Consider the following 6,255-nt stretch of genomic DNA (forward strand, 5'->3'; position numbering starts at 1 on the left):
CTAGAGATGAAAACAACCTCCAATTTGAATTTATATAAGAGAAGGGAACAACCTCCAATTTGAATTTATATTGGAGATGAAAATTCTTCCAATTTGAATTAATATTGAAGAAGAAAAAAACCACCCTACAATTCTATAAAAGGATGTTGGTTTCCCACCTTTTCAATATCAATTTTGGGGTTTCCACACCATGAATAATGTTGAGATAATTTTTTTCCCTTCTACTTTTCTTTTATTTTTTGCCACTTTTTTCCAGCCTAGCATGTTAGTGATAGAAAATTCATATCTTATTGTAGAAATATCAAAATTATAAATTATTTGATATTCAAAAACTAAAATACAAAATTTATAACATGTCTAAAATTCAAATTTAAAATTCTTCAATATAGTTCTTGATAATATTTTTTGAAGTTAGCCCTAAATTTATCATGCTGAAAATTTCAGATTTGTGTGTCTTTGCTAAAACTTTCATATCTTGAAGTAGGAAGGTCAAAACCACTATCTGCTTGATTCTTGTAAAACTATACACAAAAATCTATAACATATCCAAATTTATAATCGAATACCTTCTGGATCTTTTCAGATATTATTTCAAAATCAACATTGGGTTTTGATGCACCAGCAGTTTTAAATTTGCGCGATGAAACTAAAAAATTTATATCTAATTGTGGGAGTATCAAAATCATGATCCGCTTGATTCTATAGATACTAGAAACATAAATATATAACATATCTGAAATTTGAAATTGAATATTTCTTATATTGATTTAGTTAAATTTTTAAAGTCGATCCTATATTTTGTCCGACAGAGAATTCTTGATTTGTGTCACCTCACCAAATAACTTATATCTTGATGTGGAATTATCACCATCAAATGTTGTTTTGATTGCTAAAAACTAGATTTTAAGGTCTTCATTATTACCAAAACATCTTGTCTCAATCCAAGTTGGTGATATATGACTTTCAAGTTCGAAATGCTCGGACAGGTAATATCTCTTCTATTTGTGTTTTCTTTGTATTGTCTTTTCATCTCCCTTTTTGTAGGATTGAAACAAATGGCATTCACAATGGGTTATATTGAGGTGCGAGAGTTTAACTTCATATCCGTCACCTTGAGATCTGACGAGTTTGATTTTAAGCAAGGCCCCTTTCACCGATGTACTTATGAAATGGTTAGCTTTAAGTATGGGGTCTTTCCCTGATGTACTTATGCAATGGTCTTCTTGAAGAATGGCCCCTTTCACTGATGTACTTATGCAATAGTCAGCTTTAACAATGGGCCATTTCACTGATGTATTTATGTAATAGTCTTCTTTAAGTATGCTCTCTTTTCCCGATGCACTTATGCATTGGTCTTCTTTAAGTATGGGCCCTTTCCGATGCACTTATGCAATAGTCTTCTTAGGTATGGGCCCTTTCATCGATGTACTTATGCAATGGTCAGCTTTAAATACAGGCCCTTTCACTAATGAACTTATGCAATAGTTGGCTTAAGGTGCAAGAGTTTAACTTCGCCTCCGTACTCTTTAAGACCGACCAATTTGGCTTCAAGATGGTGACCATGCAACAATTGGCTTAAGTACAACAATTGGTGATCATGATGTAAAGTGGCTGACATTTCACATAGCTTATCCAGATCTCTCTGTATTTATCTTATGATTTATCCACATTTAAGATACTTTAGATTATTAATATCAGTCTCTATTAAAGGCTTGTACTAGTGACAACCACACCTAGGATGTATCGTTGAATGATTATTTCATCTTTAAGCATTTAGATTACTCTAATCTTCTTCTTCCGCTTCTGATTTACTTTAGTTGTTGAGTTTGAGTTGGGATAAATTTACCTGTAGCGAAGGGTGTGACAGGTGTCATCACGTACTCTAGTTTGGGTCGTGACATCAAATCAACATTTGAATATGCAATTTGGGATCATGATAAAAGAGACTCATGTTCTGTGTGAACAACTTGTTCATATCATAAGAAAGGATTATATTAAAGAATAACTAGTTACTACTATTATTAACTAGTGAATCTTTATAAATTATGTGTACTTAAAAACTTAAGTTTGACTAATATTATTTTATATAATTACTTAATAATAAGAGTAATGTTAGAAGCAAATAATAAATCAAAACTGTAACTATTTTGACAATGAACAATTCTAACTCAAAAACACTTACGTTTTCTCTGAAAACTTAAACAAACATCATAACTTTTTAAAACAAACATTTAAAAAAAAAAAACATTTTAAATTTAAAAACTTAAGCAAATATACTATTAAACTCGCACTTTGAAATTATTTTTCTTAAATTTCAATAAGTGGAAAAGGCATACAAATTAAGTCCACCTTACCCCTATTCCCTTGAGACATCAGATACCACTTTCACTAAAAGAAAAATTCTGAACAGCTTTCCAAAAATGACAAACCTTCTAAATTTCCGTTCATAACTTAATCTGTGACAAGTTGCCACTTTCTAAAGCCACCAAAACACCTAATTGTCCTTCCCTCCACCACTCAGTGATGGATCCAAAAATTTTATTAAAGGAGTTCAAAATATAAAATGCGTTCTTGAGTTTTGAACTTAAAATTTAAAGTTAATTTTAACTCTCCTACTACTAACTCAACCTCTAATCTTATATTCGAGAGATTCAAAATCTATATATATCCCATCACCTTCCTCTCGGCCTAAAACCCGAGCTGGTAAAAAGGCAAGTAATGGCTTGCTCTTGATGGTAAGATAGTAATCCTCGCGCTTTTTCTAATTGCTTTTCATGCTTTATTTTTGGATAGTCAAATTATACAAACTTTGATTAATATTTTAAGTTTTTTCATCAAATTGATACAAGAAAAATTCCAATTTGTATGTAATTCTTTCAATATTTTTTTGAATATTTAGATTTTAATGATAAATATTAAATTAATCTAATTTAACTATTTTTGAAAATTAGTCAGACTGACTTTCTAAATGAGGAATACATGTCTAAGAACTTGGAATGGAGGAAGTATTACCCTAAAAAGCGAAACTTAAACACAATTAATGTTTATATCAAATTGTTGGTTCAATATAGTATGCAACAAAGTTGAGTTGAGAACGTGAATTAGTTGGGGTTGACCATGTAGGCCTTTGGCCATAGAATTTAGGTCCAATTGAAATTTTTTATTTGAAATTAGCATTTATTTATGAAATTTGTATCAAACTTTAATTTTAATTTCATCTGATTTGAAATTTCAAATTCTCTGAAGAGTAAATTTTAAATTTATTTCAAATTTTTAAATGTAAGACACTTCAAATTCAAGTTGTGATTTCAATTTTTTTTTTTGGTAATAAGACGACTTTCATTTAAATTAGCTACCACTCCTAACTGGTGTAGGAGCCAAAAAGGAATAGTTCAAGGCCACATCCCGGCCAGGTAGGTTAATGTTTGAATGTTTTTACTAAACGATTAAAGAGTTTGCCGATACAATCCTCCATAACAAGTTTAGAAACAAAAGATGGTACATGGGTGAGCACAGTTGGTTCTGGTGAGAAGCTATCCTTAGTTCCCTCCTTCGCTAGGCAATCCGTTACTGCATTCTGTTCCCTGAAGACATGTAAGGGTGTGGCTGCGTCCAACTCCTGTAGCAATGACCTGCACTCAGAAATAAGGTTAGGATATAGCAGGTGGTCATGTTTTAAGAGGTCTATAGTAGTAGATAAGTCCATCTCAATGTTTAGGGAGGTGATATTATACTTCTTTGCTAGCAGAAGCCCCGCTCCAAGTGCTAGTAGCTTAGCCATTATGGGGGTTGTGTGGGGGATATGAATGTAGTAACCTAGGATCCAGTCACCACGGTCATTTCTAAACACACCACCCAATCCCCCAGGTCTAGGATTAACAATAGTTGAACTATCAACATTGAGCTTAACCCTCCCTGGGGTAGGGGGTTCCACTTAATACTGATGGTCTCCATGGATTGCTGCATGTGGAAGTACTGAGTTTTGCCTATGAGGGTGAATTCAGTAGCCCTTGCAATGGCCTCTTCGACCCTAGTGGTATTGTAGTTGTTATTGAAGAGGTTGTCATTTCTGGTCAATCAGATTGCCCAAAGGCAGTAGGGTAGGAGGGTGTCTCAATTGAGCCAGTTGTTGAAGGGCTTCCCACGAAGCTTGTCCCACAGCTCATGCCAGGACACAATGTTGTTCCAACTTGATGGGAACTTGTAGTTGCTCTCAGCTTGAATTTTATCCCAAAAGTGAACCGTATTGCTACATTGAAAGAATATATGGGGAAGGTCTTTCATAGTGTTGCTACATAAATGGTAATAAGGGGAAACAATGATGTAAATATGGTTGAGATATCTATTAGTGGGGAGCCTTCTGTGGGTTAAGAGCCATAGAAAGGTATTGATTTTATTGGGGGTGTTGGCTCTCCGGATTTTGGGAAAATAGTATAGTAGCTTCCACTGTGTCTAGCAAGGTGAAGGTGGTTGGAGAGGTAAGATTAGATGCTGTTGGTAGTGAACTTAGCATCAGGGGAGTTCCAAATGACGGTATCCCTATTGACGTCTCTACTGCTAAAGGGCATACTGATGATGCTTTGTTTGATGATATTGGAGATCTCAAAGGGGATTGAGGTGAAATCCCAAATGCCATTATTGTAGACATATTTGATAGTGATATTCAGGGTTTGGTGCTTTATAGGCCCTTGGACAAAGCTCTTAAGGCTGCTATAGTGGGGGATCTAGGTGTCACCCTAGAAGCTCACCTTATCCCCTGTACCTACTCTCCATCTGATACACAGAGAACAGTCTTTTCAATCTCTTTTGATGCATTGCCAGGTTCTAGAGGTTATTTTTTTAGGGTGGGGGTTGTCATGATGGGTATAATATTTGGTGAGCATGACTTGGCTCCAAAGGGAGGTGGGGTTATGGAAGAGCCTCCAAGATAGACTAGCATATAAAACTCTATTTCTCAGCTCACTTATGTGCATGCCAATACCACCTTCCTTCTTATGGTTGGTTAGGGTGTCCCAGCTGAGAAGGTGGAGTTTCTTTTTGTTAGGGGAAATTCCCCAGACAAAGTTCCTCTAGATTTTATTAAAGGACTCAGAAACTCTTTTAGGAATCTTAATGTATTACATGATATGAATGGGCATTGTACTAAGGGTGTATTTGGCAAAGACAGTTCTACCTGTCATGTTTAGGAATTTGGTCTTCCAGCCTGCTAATTTAGTATTCATGGAGTCAATGATGAACTGAAAATCACTGTTTTTGGGTTTGTTGTGGAAGATAGGGAAACTAAGGTATTTCCCAAAGGTGGTACAAGGCTGTATGTTCAGGATTTGGAAGCATGTAGTTATATGAGCTACAAAGCAATTTTTGGAGAAGATTACCTTGGACTTGAGATAGTTAATGGTTTGGCCAGAGAGGGTACAAAAGATATTGATCAGGTTGATAATGGTTTGGTAATTTTGGGTATTAGCTTTAGCAATAAGGTTAAGATCATCAACAAAGAATACATGAGAGAGCTTGGGTCTAGCTTTTGAGATACTAATGGGAGTCCAGTGCTTAGCTCTAACCTCAGTATCAATGCCCCTATATAATCTCTCCATACACATGATGAAGATATAGGGAGAAATGGGATCCCCCTGTCTAATCCCTCGAGAGGGGCTAAATAAATGGTTTTCCTTCCATTGACTAGGACAGCTATGGATGAGGTGGTGATGCAAGACATGATAAGCTTGGTTAGTTTTGGAGGAAAGCCAAAGAACTTGAGGGTGTCCTTGATAAAGGACCATTCCAATTTGTCAAAGGCCTTTTCTAAATCTATTTTAAGGATCATGTTGGCTTGTTTCTCTTTCATCTTTCCAAAGTATGAGATGTACTCTTGGATAGTGGTGGCCTGATCAGAGGCCCTTCTATTGGAAAGGAATCTTGCTTGAGTAAGGCTGATGATTTGTTGAAGAAGGGGCTTAATTCTGTTAACAATTATTTTGGTAACAACTTTGTAGCAGGTATTACAAAGGATAATAAGTCTGAAGCTCTTGAGATTGGAAGCATTCCTACACTTGGAGATGAGGCATAATAGGGTGGTGTTATGGTTGGGGGGTATTTTAGAGGTAGTAAAGACTTCCTTGCAAAAGGAGGTAACTTTGGGTCCTACCTCCTGCCAGAACCTCTGGTAGAAAAAAGGATGAGGGTCATCTGGGAAAAGAGCCTTAAGGGGATTGAAGAATTTGATGGCCATAAAGATTTCAGAGTCCCTTAAGGGTG

The sequence above is a fragment of the Capsicum annuum genome, chromosome 1 (genome assembly GCF_002878395.1).
Source record: "Capsicum annuum cultivar UCD-10X-F1 chromosome 1, UCD10Xv1.1, whole genome shotgun sequence".
NCBI lineage: Eukaryota > Viridiplantae > Streptophyta > Magnoliopsida > Solanales > Solanaceae > Capsicum > Capsicum annuum.